The 16,353-nt window shown below is 31.4% G+C and overlaps 1 protein-coding gene across 1 annotated transcript in view; it reads right to left on the bottom strand.

Moving 5' to 3' along the window:
- The window catches only part of Tango14 (transport and golgi organization 14), an 82,931-nt gene that overhangs the window by 3,730 nt on the left and 62,848 nt on the right, over positions 1-16,353 (bottom strand). Inside the window, exon 5 of the transcript XR_001344240.3 lies at positions 2,295-2,363. The gene's annotated coding sequence lies outside the window, so the exon portion shown is untranslated. The remainder of the gene's footprint in view (positions 1-2,294; positions 2,364-16,353) is intronic.

The following is a 16,353-nucleotide window of genomic DNA, read 5'->3' as shown; positions in this document are numbered from 1 at the left end:
AGACGGTTTTAAGAGCTGTTCAAGAAAAGGTTATCGAAGCCTTTTGTAGTTCAGACTTTCCTTCAAAGTTTAACTTAAATTTTGTTCTCTGCAAAATTGAAAAACAAATAAAAGAGATGAAATTACAATTTCATGAGAACTGAAATAGCTGCTTGGCCGAAATCTGTCAAATATGTAAATGTTTATCAATACTTCATAGTGTAACATCCATGGTAGCAGTCGTTCGTAACTATCGATTATTAATTATTGTCGTCTGAAAGCTTTGGACAAATTTATAAAGATTCCCAAGAATCCGGAAAATTTACAGTTCAGCAAATGTTCTTATTTTCTTTCAAATTTTCTGTTACCAAAATTTAGGATTACTATTTGATGAGCAATAAAATTATTTTTTGATTCAATCGACTTCGATCTTATGCTTTAAAAAATAAAAAATCGGCTAAAAGAAAAAAAATAAGTGAAATTACAATTCCATGAAATCTGAATTGTTAGTTTGCCAAATAGTACAAGTTTTTTATTACTTCTACCTTACAATTTTTTATCAACCTCCTTATAATCTGATTATAAATAGCTTAGATCTTTAGGTAAGGGTCACACATTGGTAGTTTTAGACTAGGGACGAACTCAAAAAAGAGAATTATGTCGGGTTTTCACCATTTGAGATCATTGTGCACCTGCCCGCTCCGCCCTGACCTTTCTATATACTTCACTGCAAGGTGGAGTGGAGTAGGGCGAACCGGTTTCAATTGGAGGCGGATTTATGCCAAAACATCGAATATCGCAAGAGTATCCAAGTATTTAATATAGACTAACTCAGTTACAGCAGTAACCATACATCTGTAAACCTCTTCTTTTTATTTTCATATGCGCTCAATGTTTATCAAAAATAGATCTTCTTCAATATTCCCGTTAGGCGTGCTTCTAACGGTCCTTCCAGCGTCACTCTTTATCTTTTGCGGATCCCGTTCACTTTATATGCTGAGCGTTCAGGATTTTCTCTTATTCTAATGCAATCTCTACAATCGTCAACGTTTTCGTTATAGCTATCATATCATCATTCAAAATTTTAAAATACCATTCCCAGCGAGCCACAATTATAAATACATGAAGAATACGGCCAGGTTTGCGGTCAAAAAAGAACAAAATATTTTTAAATTATTTATTATCCGACGTTTCGCCGCACTTTGTAATGCTTCATCAGGCCTGTTCAAGACGATAGGCTTTGACCGCAACCGTCTTCTTCATATTTTAAATTATACGGTCAACTATTTATATATATATGCACAATTATTAATATTTGTAAGTTTACAAACACTCTTTCTCTTTCCATCACCTGATCTCTTAATATCCTTGAATTTCTTGTGGTGAAAAAGATCAAGATGGCGTACTGGCAAGATTTTAAGTACAAGTAAGTAGTATTTGAATATAAACATTTAAATAGAATTTTATATAAAAGGAAGATAGTTCGGATGCGGACAAGAACAAAACAAATCAAATTGTAATTAAACTATTTATTTAATTTATATTTGAGTTTAATTTTTATTGGCCGCACTCGCACTATCTTCTTTCTATATATTATTCGTGGCCAATCAGCAGTGTTCCAATAAAATTTATTATTTGTTATGTTTTATTTGATTTGTTTCTATTGTAATGACCTTTTTAATTTATTGTATAGACCTATGTATTTTATTGTATAGACCTATGTATTTTTTTAAAAATTATCAATACGAGTAAATGTAGTTCGTTGTGAAGAATTTTCTTGGATATTCGTAAAAACGAGGTCCTCTGATCTGATTCAATAATATTTAACTTTTTCATTTTATTTATATTTTTTTTTAATCCAATGAGGATATATTGTTTACAGTGATGGAACAAGCAGTATCACTTAATCTCAAATACTAGGTGGCAAGCCTTTACCTCAAATCCTTACCTCCTAATATGCAAGAGCATAAGGTTCATCCACCCGTTCAACTTCTCATTTTTTTTATTTAATATTTGAAGATATTTGATAAATGAAAGTTTACCGATAAAATATATTAAAATTTAATACGTTTTGTGAATAGATTCACCAGTATCATGTTGGCCCTCAAAACTACATTATAATATTTCTCTGTCGTTAAGGAGGGTGATACGTAAAGAAATGCAAAAATAAAATAATCTCTTGATTTAAACCCCTTTTTAGATGAATAAATATTGGCTTCGCTGTCAAGAAACTATGGTACTTCAACGAATATTATTGTAGTAGAATTAAGTTTTTAAAAAATGCCTATTAAAGTTGCCAAAAAGTCAACACTCACATTATGCAGAATTTCGTTGGTCGTATCGTCAATCATCAGCTGGTACAGAAGTGTGTTGAATTCTTTAGACTGGAACATAGAATGTCATTGGTTATTAAAAATATTTAAAATATACAATATTATACGTTATATATAATAACAAATTCAATGGAGCAAGGAAATAAATAATTTGAATTAGACATAAAAAAAAACCTTGTGTTACGGGTATTATTAACCTCTCGTCCACAAGGGTGAACTCGGTTACAAAAACTACGAGAAGGGGTAAGATTCAACCCATTATTTTTTTTTTCGTTATTACAGAGAAAAATAAGTTTTCAGTATTTAATATTGATATTAATATTTCTTTAAAAACTCCAGCCATAATTTGAATGCCAAACAGCATTTACCTCATAACATATTTGGTAGTAGGAAATGCATACAACTGCTTTGATTGGTTTAGCTTTGCTTACATTTCAATCTCAGCAAACATAAAATATAGAGTTAGCGTACTATTATTTTATCAGTAAGTAAATATGAGTATAACTAGTATTTTTTAGTGATATTTTTGACATTATTCTTTGGTCCCGGCGAATATAGAGGCGACATTTCTTACTGGTGTTCTCAAGAATTTTAGTTTTAGAAGCTTATTCCAGAACGTTTCGAAGTCGTTGACCAACGCAAAGATCTTCTTATCAGTATAATTGTCAACTTCAAAATCACCGATGTTAATGTTATAATACAATAATATAATAATAATGTTAATAATTATAACAATAATATAAATAACACAAGGATACTCTGCCACACTTTTGACGAATTATATTTTGAAAACAGGATAACCCAAAATCGTCTTCAGGCAAAAGCCTTGTCGCTGAATTTTCTTCTATATTTTTCAGGAGTGATAAAAAGTCATTTCTCCCCCGATCCATTCTCCGATCTATAAGAAGAGAGCCCTTACCTAGATCCCTTTAATTAGTGCGTTACAAGCTTACCCTAACCCAAGAAATTAACAGGGTTGCACGTGAGATTTTACCCTTACTTTGAGGACTATGAGCTAATACGGAGCATATTTTGTTGTGATTTCAGTTATATAAATATGATTATTGCTTTCATATTTACCAATATTTACTATACGGGTCTTAATTGTCAAAAGCTTTCCAAATGGTACTACCAATTCCCATGATATCGTAAAAAAGCAAAATATACCAAGAAACTAAGAAATATTTTCTATACTCGACATTGTATGTATATATAATATGGTATTATCGAGCTCTTTCTCTAGGAGCGATCATGATTTTGATCAAAGAGGTATCAAAAAGAATGAGAATTTCATGGAAATTTGACGAATCTCATATCTCAACCTTTTTTCAATGAGCATAATACCTGTTTGATATTAAAGAACATTAAATTGTCCATTTATGTAATGAGTTTAATCCATCTCGTTCAAGTCGTTTTTGAGAAAATCGAAAACATTTGAAAAATTGATTCTCTAAAGTGGAGCTTTTGGTCAGTTGATTTTATCGAAAAAGTCGTAACATTCCAGGTATACACCCATCTTTAATATTTAATTTCAATTTCATAAGACTTTTCGTTTTTGAGATAGGTTTTTCACGAAAAAAAACATATTGTGAAACATGGTTTTTGACCCAAGGGAACTCCAAACCTTTTATTTACGTCGAAAACTGGAATTCGAAATTTTTTACAATCGCATACTTTTCCTTACTATATATTCCATATCTTAGTAAGTGAAAGTCAAAATGGGAAGTAAATTCAACAAGCTGTATCTTCCCTATTACTTGTCCATTTTAAGCGATATATTTTTAGCGGGCAGCATCCACCAGAAAAAACAAAATCCTTTCATGAAATAACTTTGGTATAGACACACAGATTGACCAATGATCAGCAAGTCTTTTTTTTTGCCTGAGAGAGTTCTAAAGCGTATAGATTTAAATGTGCAAATCGAAAATTTCTCTCAGTTACAATACTATCCTAATATCAGTGAAAAGGAAAGTAAAAAACATAGCAACAAATTAAAAAAACAACAGTAAAATGTATAATTTTAAATCTCATTATATCCAAAAACCATTAAGAGAATATGAGATACATCCATTAAATAGATATTTAAACCTGGAGGAAAACTGATAAAATTAAATTTTAGAATATATTATGAAAATAACTTACACTCTTTATTTAATAAAAGATAAGAGAAACATGATAGGCTTTGTTACAAAATGCCCTATTTTACCACAATATAAAAAAGAAGATATTTAGAAAAGATACAATAGAACTCTTAAATTGAAAAAAAAAATAAATTGTAAAGTAGTCTGATAGTACAAATTTAATCTACGTACGGAATTTATAAAAACAATGATAAAATTTTGTTATATTCACATTTTTATAATAGAAATGAAGGTGTATATTTATATTACTTTATAATAACTATAAAGTTACTTAAATGCTTTTGTTCCTTATAATACTCTCAATTTAAGAGAAATATCCGACCAATGATTCTCTGAAAAAATATTTTTGTTGAATTGGTTTGTATATTCAATTTCTTTGTAATCTATTTTCCAGACCAGAAAATATCATTCGTTCATAAACTGAAAAATCTGTGCAAATGTACAGCTTACAGAGAAGGGGAATGTTATACCTTTCCAGAATAGGGTTTAGAAAAGAATAAATACTATGTTAAACCTTTCGAATTCTTAGCATGAAGAAATCACTTTATCTTTGCAGATTATTTTAATACAAAGAATACTACCTTGGATTCAAGGTTAACCTCTACTTAAGATAGGTAAAAACATTTATTAGGCGGGATGAGATGTAAAAGTTGATTTTCTTTCCAGTGCCACTTCGATATATAGGCCCTCTGTTGTTAATTAATACCAGATCTATTTGATTTTTTTTTTTGTGGTAAAAGAAATTTAAATATTAATATATAATGATAACCTTGATTTGAAAATTCACACGCCTTTCAAACTAATAATTAATCACCTACCATCAAAGTTATAGAATTTATTTATCATTGAAATTAATTTTTGTGATTATTGAACGAGGATTATTGGTTTTGGCTAACTTTCTTTTTCTATATTGGCAAAAATAATAATGAATTCGTTCAGGAATGTTTAGAAAGACTTTAAATATCCCCCACTCCTTTAATGGCTGAGTAGCTGGCGTCTTGAAGAAACACGGACATAAAAGTTGCAGCTTAAGGACATCCGTGGTTTCTTTATATTCCATAGGCCGTAATCATATTTATCTCAGTATCACGCCTAACTACGTATCAACACGAATCAGTCCCAAGAGTATTTAATTGTAGTATTTATCATCCTTTAAACTATTAAAAAATTATTAAAATTAAATTTCTGTTCCTTTGAACAACGAATTTAAAACCTTAAATACTTATTTCTAAACAACGGATAAATGGACATTTTATGACTTCATGGACTATACCTTCAAAAACAAAACTTTACCAACCTTCTTCGATGCCATCTCACTTGCATGAATTACTTTCCAGCTGTTATACAAATGATGGAACATCATGAAAATGTCGCCGATGATAAAATGGTAATTTTCAGAGAAACCTTTTGTAATATTTATAATTACTGAGAACATGTGCATTATAACAGTTAAAAATCTCTGGAAAAACATGAATAAGAACTGGAAGGAATATATAGAATTGATACTTCTAGCCGTAGATATGATTTGGTTTGCCGTTTCGATGAGCTTCTCCAACATTTTGATATCAACATTACGATATACAGTTCGTTTTGCCATCTTCAAAACATTTATTTCAGCTTCAAATAATCTGGATACGATGCCTACAAGAAAACAGAACTGCGAAAAATACAGAGAAGACCCAGTCACTGTGAATAAAATAAATAAGATAGAAGCTGAGGGAATGCCCAGGAAGTTTCCTGTTATGTAAAAAAGTAGCAAGAATATAATTGGTTGTAAGGTATCGAACAATTCAAACACCTTACTGCTCCAATTCTTAGATATTTTCAGTTTCATTTTATAAAATATAGATTTAGAATTTTGGAGAGAAGCGACAGTTTCCTGCAAAACTGCTCGCTTGACAAATATGAGACCGAGAGAGCAGGGATACTGTATGATTTGCAAAATAACTATTTGTTTCAATGTGACTTGTAAAGTATCATCTAAGGTAGATTCGTATACAACTGTGAAAATGCCCATAAATGATATGATTGTGACAACGAACACAGAATAACAGAGCAATAATCTGTCCAACTCCATGAGACTATTGGCTATTTTGAATGGAAAGATGCCTAAGGCGGTGGAGGCTATGAACAGCGGGTTACATTTGACAGTAGTTGCGACTGATCGGGACATCTTGTAACTAACAAACTAGCTCAGTACGTTCAATATCCTCCATTAGCTGTAAGAAAGAGGCGTCATTGTTGTAACTGACACTCCAATATAATCCTTACAACCCTTTGACAGGTCAATTTAATCCCAAATGGCTAACTTAGTGTTAAACGATTCTGTCATAAAAACATATTATGAACTAATAACTGATGTACCTATAAACTATTTTTTTTTAGAAACCTTTTTATGTTATGGCAGTTTTTCAACATTAATAAAAACCAGAATGTAGTTTTATTGCACGGTATAAGCGTTAGTTGAAAGAGTTTATGACCAAAGGTACAAAAATCATGAATATGAGTTTTGAAATTTCATACCGCTATGTTCTAATTGTTCTATAATCGACATGATACTTTTGATCTTTGAAGTTTACAAGATATGACTAGGCCATTTTTTTCCGGGGCAGAACTTAATTCGTTAATGGGTGGAAGTAAGAAGGGTGGAGAAGCTGTAAAAGTATGCAGAAAATATTAATTAAAATTCTAAATTGCTAAACTTTTATGATAAACGTGCTGATGCATTTTTTTTTTTTTGTATTATTTATTTCTAGCAGAATTCATTGAATCTAAAAAATATATACATTTCGTAACATAATTGTCATTATAATTAAAGTAACAGAATTTTCATTACAATTATTACTTTTCATTTATAGAGCTCAGTACACGAGGTATTTTTGCTTCTCGTTTTCAGTCTAAAGTTTCGTAACAAGTTTCGGTTGTGGAGGTGTAGCGAAAGGTTTGCATTAAATGAGTGTAGAAGAAACTTCGTCAGAACGCCCTGACCGTTCGTTAAGGTTGGCGAATTGGAACATAAGGGTCTTTACTGTAGCAATCTTATCTCTCAGCATCCGATTTCGGAGTAAATAAGCACACCTGTGATTGAAGGTAGAACGGGAAGTCATTCATTTCAGTTAGTGCCTAGATCAGTAACACGACAATCCGGAATGAAACTCAGTAGCGTTTGTGGTAACCATTTTTTTTTTTAGTTGTGTTTTTATCTTCATTTGTTTAAGAAATGTGGATTTTATCCTAAAAATATTCAAACAAGTACTGTTCGTTCATTTTATGTTTGTCTACAAAAGAAGTCAGTTAATAATTAAATAAATATGCTGAAAAGGTGATTGAAATTAAGATGTTAAAATTAAATTCAAAATGTTATCTATTCATATACAATAAAATTCACAAACCTTCTGGATTGTGATCTCTGAAGCATGAAAGATTTTCCAACTATTGTAAAAATGATATAATATTAATAAAAAGTCGCCAAGGATTAGCCTAAAATCTGCATTGAACCTCACTGAAGCATACTCAATAATAAAAAACATGGATACTAAACAATTAAAAAACTTAGTCGAAATAAGGTACAAGTTCTGGTAAGAATATATACAATCAATATCTCTAGCCACTGATATGATTTGGTTTGTCGAATCGATGAATTTCTCGATCATTTTGATGTTGCGCTTACGATATACAGTTCGTTTTATAGTCTTCAGAACTGTGATTTCTGTTTCGAGTAATTCACAAAGAATACTTAAAAGAAAACAGAACTGTGAAAGACACACAGATGAACCTAAAAATACGTATGTAAAAAATAATACCAAACCAATGGAAAACACCGGCAGGTTTCCCGTAAGCCAAAAAATAAACAGAGCCAGAACGGGATGTATAACATTGAACAAGGCGAAACATTTAGCATTGTAACTGTTCCAATTATTTAACTTAATTTTATCATATTCGGAAAGTAGATGTTGAATAGAACTGACAGTTTTCCGTAGAAGGTTCCGCTGGAGTGAAACAGAAATGAGACAGCAAGGGGATTGGAAAATGCTTACAAATAGGATGACTGCAATCAATACAGCTGGTATAGAAGTCATATTGTGAGTATTTGGAATTGAGTTATAACCTATATAGGAGAAGATGGTGACTACAACGACGGAATAACAGAACAATAATTTGTCGAAGATCGAAAGATGCTTCACCGATCTGAACGGGAAAACGCCTAGGATGGTGGAAGCAATAAATATCGGGTTGAGAAGCAATGACGAAGCGAATGACCGACACATCTTGGAACGAATGGACGTGTCTCCATTGTATATCTTCATTAATTCTGAAAATCCCATTACTGTAACTAACAGTCCAAAGCAAAGCATTATGTTACATTTACCTAAGTTCCATTACATTACTGGTGAATTCAATCCTAATTCGCAATTAGGAACAAATGGTTCTCTGAAATATCCCATTACTGTAACTGACAGTCCATAGCAATCCATTATGTTACATTTTCTTAAATTCCATTATATTACTGGCGAATTCAATCCTAATTCCCTACATAGGATCAAATGGTTCAATCCAGGAAAGCAATAATCAATTTATAAATAAAATATGTAATATATTTATGATTTTTTTTTCCCCGAGGATAAATATGGAAAACAATTTATCAACGTATAATTGGGAAATAGGTGTTATTTAAGGGACTTTTCATTTATGGAAATAATTAATTTTTTTTTTATTAAATGTTCTATAATACGTATGTTACATTCATTTTATTACAGTTCATAGTATGTCCTTGAAGAATGTTTTTTTTATTCATTTTCAACATTTTTATTTCATTCAGAAAAATATTAAACGGAATAAATGAAAATAATAATCAAGAAATAACTTGAGGTTTTACTTTCTGAAGGGATGAATGAATTTTATCATTTATATATTGCTTATGACTTATAATTAACGATATATTTAGAGCAGTTATACTAATGTCCGATAGACGTATGTAAATAAGATATCATCATTTTTATCTATTACTCTTGTTTGAGGAAGTTGTTTCCCTCACATTTTGAATAGAAATTCAAGATTCTATCAAGTGGCAGATGTATGAGGCAGTAGGCTTTGGTAGCCATCTTGGCCTCTACAACAGGACAGAAGAGTGAACAGCCACATCGTTTTCTGGCTGAGATCCGCAATTCACCATGAGTGAATGGTTTCACCACATTCGGTTAGAGGGACGGAAGGCAGGATGAAAGTGGGAAGAGAAAATTATCGAATAACAAGTCTTCATGATACAGCAAAATCTCACAGAACAAACATCAAGTAACTTACAATATCTATTATTTTAAGTAATATCATGTAAACTTATAATCAAAATTAATTCAACTAACCCTAATGTACAACCCTTTTGACATATATCATTAATTGTATATAAATTAATTCAAGAATAGAGGTCTATCTCCCTATATTATCATTCTTCATTTATTTTAAAATCTATTAAATACAGTCCACTCTAAATACTTATACCAGCGATAACTTTACATTACAATTAATTTGGGTAATGTCGCGCAACATTTATCCAGGGGAATATCTTTATTAAACAACTCTTCTTCGGTTAAGAATGAATTCACTGAAGGAAATCATTCAAAATTTAACTCTTGCTCTTCAGGAACCAATGCCAATGCCACTCAAGCAAGCCAAATTAAATTAATCGATTGTACTAGTTAATAAGTGTGAGTTATTATTAAATTAAATATTAATTTAAATTAATGCCTCGAAATGCTTTCCCCAAAAAGAAGCTTTTTTTGATAATCTCTCCTAAACTACTGAGAGAAACTGAACGCTCTCTCATTTCACTCGAGCCGTCATTAGGCATAATAACTAATACCATAAAACCTTCGTTTACTGGGGGAAATGAAAAATGGAATAGCGTTATTGCAAGAACTTATTGTGAGTTGGAAGACGAAGTCTAAAATTTTCTTGTGATTTTAAACGAATTTCCTAATTTACTTAAGATGACGCAACCACCTCACCGTCCCGTACCGAAGCTCCCGCTGGTGTTGCTTAATTTGTTGATAAGTTTTTCTAAAAATATTAATATAGATACTCTTGCACTCCATTCCAATATGCTCTTGTTCATTCGTCTTTCAATTTGTGTAGGTAATGTTCTCCTTTTACTGATGTACTTCATCTATGCAACACATAAGCGAAAAATAGTTGACCTAGCAGACAAATTCATCCAGTTGGGGTGTAACAGTCTTCCTCGCATATATTCGCACTACCCAGGTATTACCTTCAAATGTTCCGTTAATTGTAGTGATGGCATTATATGATTTTTTCTCCTTAACGTTCGATACCTCCTGATGCGGGACTGAGTCGAAAGCAGCCTTCAGATTAAGCAGCGCTTGGAAAATGTTTTTGTCCTGATCTCAAGTCTGCTTCTATACGTTTCTTAGAAAAAATAGGTGATCCGGCATCTGTTTACCGAGTTCCAAATTTCATCATGATTGAGGCTTCTTATACTACACCTGGCAAGTCCTATTTTGCGTGATATAAAAAACAACTGAAAAAGGTGAATTTCTAAGAAAATGAAATTTTTTCAGGACAACTGTAGTTTAATCTGTGACTTGTATGAGAAAATTCTTTTAGCATTGCATAGAGAATATCTTAAGAACTTAAAATAATCAAAATGGATTCACCAAAGTTTGACCTAACACCATTTAATTACCTCAGACATCATTAATTGCTTTTAAGATATCAAAATTAAGTTAAAAATTATATCATTTCACCTAATTACACACGAAAATTCACAAACCTTCTTCGATGTTATCTCCGAAGCCCGAAGGATTTTCCAGTTTATGTAAAAGTGATACAACATCATTATAAAGTCCCCAGTGATTACTCTTAAATATGTGGTGAGGCTATTTGAAATATTTCCTATGATAAAAAACAAGGAAACTAAACAATACAAATATCTAGTCGAAATCAGATACAAGTTCTGGAAAGAATATAAAGAATCGATGTTACTAGCCGCTGAAAGTATTTGGTTTGTTGTTTCAATGAGTTTTTCCATCATTTCGATACTGCGCTTACGATATACAGTTCGTTTTATAGCCTTAAGATCTGCGATTTCAGTTTCAAGTAATTCACAAAGAACACCTAAAAGAAAACAGAACTGCAAAACACATACAGGTGCACCCACAAATATTACAAAACCAAAGGGACTCATCGACAGAGTTCCAATAAGCCACAAGATACTCAGAACTAAGACTGGATGTATAACATTGAACAAGGCGAAACACTTAGTATTGTAATTGTTCCAATTATTTAACTTAATTTCCTGATATTCGGAGAGTAAGGGTTGAATAAAACTGACAGTTTTCCGTAGAAGGTTCCGCTGGAGTGAAACAGAAATGAGACAGCAAGGGTATTGGAAAATGTTTACAAGTATGATGACTGCAATCAATATAGCTGGTACAGAAGTCATATTGTGAGTGTTTGGAATTGAGTTATAACCTATATAGGAGAAGATGGTGACTACAACGACGGAATAACAGAACAAGAATTTGTCAAAGATAAAAAAACCCTTCACCGATCTGAACGGGAAAATTCCTAGGATAGTGGAAGCAATAAATATTGGGTTGTGAAGCATTGATGAAGCGAATGATCGGCACATCTTGGAACGAATGGACGGGTGTCCTGCTTCAATATCTCCATTAGCACTAAAGTATCCCATTACTGTAACTGACAGTCCTAAGCAATCCATTATGTTATATTATTGGTGAATTCAACCCTGATTCGCAACATAGGATCAAATTGTTCAATAGAGAAAAGCAATATTCAATCAAGCAATAAAATGTTTAATATATTTATGAATTTTTTTTCCGAGAACAAACATGGAAAACAACTTATTAACGTATCATTGGGAGCCAATAAATCTTATTTAAGGCACTTTTCATTTATGGAAATAATTCAAGTAGTTTTTTACAATGTACTTTAATGATATTCGTATATTATATAGATTTTATTACAGTATATAGTATGTCCTTGAAGAATATGCTTTTATCATTTATAAAAATATTAATCTAAATAAATGAAATTGACTTACATTAATTCGGTTCTAACCAACTCATATATTAATTCTCATTGAGAATTGATGACATGCTAAATATGGTAAGAGTTATCTATACAGAATAGAGTAGTAAATATTAATGTACAGTAATTAAACAAATATAATAGGGGGAAATAGCTAATTATGTAAATCATAGAAGGATTACATGGTATATCCTTGTAGATAAGTGTCTCTAACACGACACAACCTTGAGTTCCACATAAGCCTGTACTACTAGATGCTATTTAACGTTTGTAACAATTTTGGGTAGAATGTGAGACAAAGGACTTGGCACTTAAATTTCTCAAAAATATTGGACGAGTGATTCAGCTAATGTGAGGCCAAAATATCCATTCCTAATGAAATTTTTTTTTTCGACGTATGTTGATTCAGTATATTTTATGATGTGATATATTCAAAAGTTTAGCTGAATTAAATTCCAAGTCATAATTATTTATAATTGTATGTTTTGTTTTTTTTATAGCTGCAAATTTAAATTGTTGATGTTTCCTATTATTTATTAGTTTATTAAATTATTATTTTTTTAATTTAATTCATAAGGTTTTTGCAACGTTCGTTGATTCAATATATTTTCCTATTTTATGATCTTGAGCTATATTCAAAAGTTTAATTAAATTCCATTTATTAATTATGAATGTTTGTTTATTAGAGTTGCTAATTTAAATTTTTAGTTTTTCCAATTGGTTATACATTTAATAATTCCTTTTTTTTTTCTTTTTAATTTTCTGATGTTTCTATTATATAAAATATGTTATGTATTGTTTACAATTTTACAAAACTCATTTTGTCTACTACTAATTTCTATTTTGTCTCTTACATTTCTTATTTATTAACTTTTTTATTTTTTCTTATTATGTATACTATCTGTAAACAACGACCCAACTAATGCATCACAAACACTACAGACTCACAGAACATCTATTGAAGAATGGTGTCAAAACTGGAGAATCAAAATAAATCCTGACAAATCCCATCAGATCACCTTACTCTCCGTCGTAAACCTCTGCCCTCCTGTTCTACAGTATCCTTTCTAAATACTCCACTAACACCTGTTGAACTGATTCGATATTTAGGACTCCTTCTGGACAAGAGACTTGGAATCCACACACAAGACTGAAACGACAAGAAACTGCTTGTAGATTCCGATTGCTACAACACTTACTTGACAAACGCTCTAAACTTCCCATTCACTACAAAAAATTAGTATACACTACGATAATCAGACCAATTTGGACATATGGAATTGAGCTCTGGGCTCAAATTGGGGGCAATCAAATTCCTCCCGCATCCAATCCTTACAATCCAAAAGCCTACGTAAAATCCTTGATGCTCCTTATTACGTTACAAATAAACTCATTCACAAAGACCTTAACAACCCATTCGTTGCAGAATTGGCCCAAAACAGATATGCGTCTTTTCATTCCAAACTCCTTAACCATCCTAACCCATTAATTCTTAATCTTTCATCCTTAACAATCCCTGATAATCCTCCGAGGCGTCTGAAAAAAAGATGGCCACGGGACCTTCTAATTTAAATTAATGTTTGAAGTACCACCGATGGGTGGTTCCTTCCCAAGATTTTCAAGTGTATATGAAACATACAACATATTTACTTATTGTATTATTTTGTACAGTTGTAAATTACATTAAACAAATAAATAAAAAAAAAATTCTTATTAAATTGATAGGTTTATATTTTATTTTAATTATGTAAAGTATTTTGGTAATTCATTTTAATAACTGATTATTTTAGCGATAAGCATTTGCAGCATTATATTAATGTTACTATGTTTGTATATGTGAACGAAAATTAATTAATCAGTCCACATGGATATATATTATTGTTCAGTAAATTTAAAATTTTATTTTTTATCTTTTAACACTATCGCCTTATTAAAAATAATGCAGATTAATGTCAAGGACGGATACATTAATAAAAATGTAAATAATTGATCTGTTAGACTGTAACCTAACTAGAGAGGCATATAACGACCAAACGAAGGCGATAGTCATTGAACCAAACAATGAAGAAACAAATATACTTATATAATATAATTTAGTGCCCTTATTAAAGATCCGAATTTGAATTCGGACCCTCAGTTATATTGTATATGTTCGCTTCAGTGTATATTGCCGTCCTCAGATCGTTCTTTACCTCTTTTGGGCTTAATCTAACACACTATAAGGCAACTGCAACAATGACCGAAACAATTATTATTAATCTTTTTTTTTTATAAAGATTATAAATAATCTTAGTCCATGTCGTGACTGGACAAGCGTAGAGCGACGGTGGCTTAGAACGAATAAAAGACTATGGCCATTGCCCTGTCGCACTACGTTCGTCAAGATTGAGCACGGACTTAAATTGGGTTAAGATTTCAGCAGTACACAAGAGTATAAAAGATGTGGCTTAGAACATTGTCTCGAAAGAAAAAAAAATAAAGTAAAATTAAGCAACCTTCTTGGATGCTATCACTGAAGTATAACATATTTTAAAACAGTTATAAAAATAATATTAAATCATAAGCAAGTCCAATATAACCCAGACCAATAATCCAATAAACCAATAACCCAGACATATTCTAAAAAACCTTTTTGAAATATGACCTATAATGAAAAACATGGACACTAATTAACATTAACACTACAATTAACAAAAACCTATCTGAAATAAGATACAGTAACTAATAAGAATATATAGAATTAGCATTTCTAGCCACTGTTGTGATTTGGTCTGATGTTTCGATAAATTGCTCCATCGTTTTGACAATTTGACCCTTGAGATATACACTTCACTTTATTGACCTCATAATTGTAATTTCAGATTCGAATAATTTAGAAACAATTTCTAATAGGAAACAAATCTGCGAAAAACATTGATGTGAACCTAATAATAATAATAATCATGTAACATGAAATATTCTATGAGTGAAGCTGACTGGCAGATTCCCAGTTATGTAAAAAGTAATTATGGGTAATATTGGGTGTATAACATTAAGGGCGGCGAAAAACATAGTAATCCGGCTTTTCCATAGATTCAACTTCAATTTATGTATGACAGAAATCAAACATCTGATAGAATTGATAGTTTCTTGCAGGAGTTTCCACTTAACTAAAATAGAAACGAGACAGCTCGCATATTGAAAAATGAAGGAATATAATGTGTGGAGTTGAAGCACTGCCGCTGGTAGTGGAGCCATACTGACGTCTACAAGTGAAGCCGATTGGCAACCTATTAGGAATACGATGGCGACAACCACTACAGAATAAATTAACCAGAGTTTATCCAACTCTAAAAAATGATGAAATAAGAACTAATTCTATGTTGTCGAGATTAGATTTGTGATGTTTTAACAAACGTACAATAATGTCATTTTCTTTTAAACTTTCTTCTTCACCTCTAAGATTACTTTAAATAAGTTTTCTTTCGATTCCTATTATTTCGGTTGAGCCTTCAGCCTCTTCAAAAATTTTCCCACATGTATTTTTGTCAATGGTGTATCCATAACCTCGATTTAGGCATCAACTATTAAACCTGATTCTTTTTTAAATCATTCCCTCTTCCACATTCAGATTTTATCTACTGACTGCCCTACAGTTTTATTTAATGATGTCACTCTTACCCCTGTCGAACAGATCCGCTACCTTAGACTACATTTGGACAAGCGATTAACCTGGAATCCTCACACCAGACTGAGAAGACAGGAAACTGCATGTCGATTTCGACTATTACAGCACTTACTAGACAAACGGTCTAAACTTCCAACACATTACAAAAGACTGATCTACATGACTGTAA

This window comes from Halyomorpha halys, unplaced genomic scaffold, assembly GCF_000696795.3.
Source record: "Halyomorpha halys isolate HHAL.00 unplaced genomic scaffold, Hhal_1.1 Scaffold1023.1, whole genome shotgun sequence".
In the NCBI taxonomy this organism is placed as follows: Eukaryota; Metazoa; Arthropoda; class Insecta; order Hemiptera; family Pentatomidae; genus Halyomorpha; species Halyomorpha halys.
Note: the sequence above shows the minus strand (reverse complement) of the source record. Positions and strands in the feature narration are given on the sequence as shown.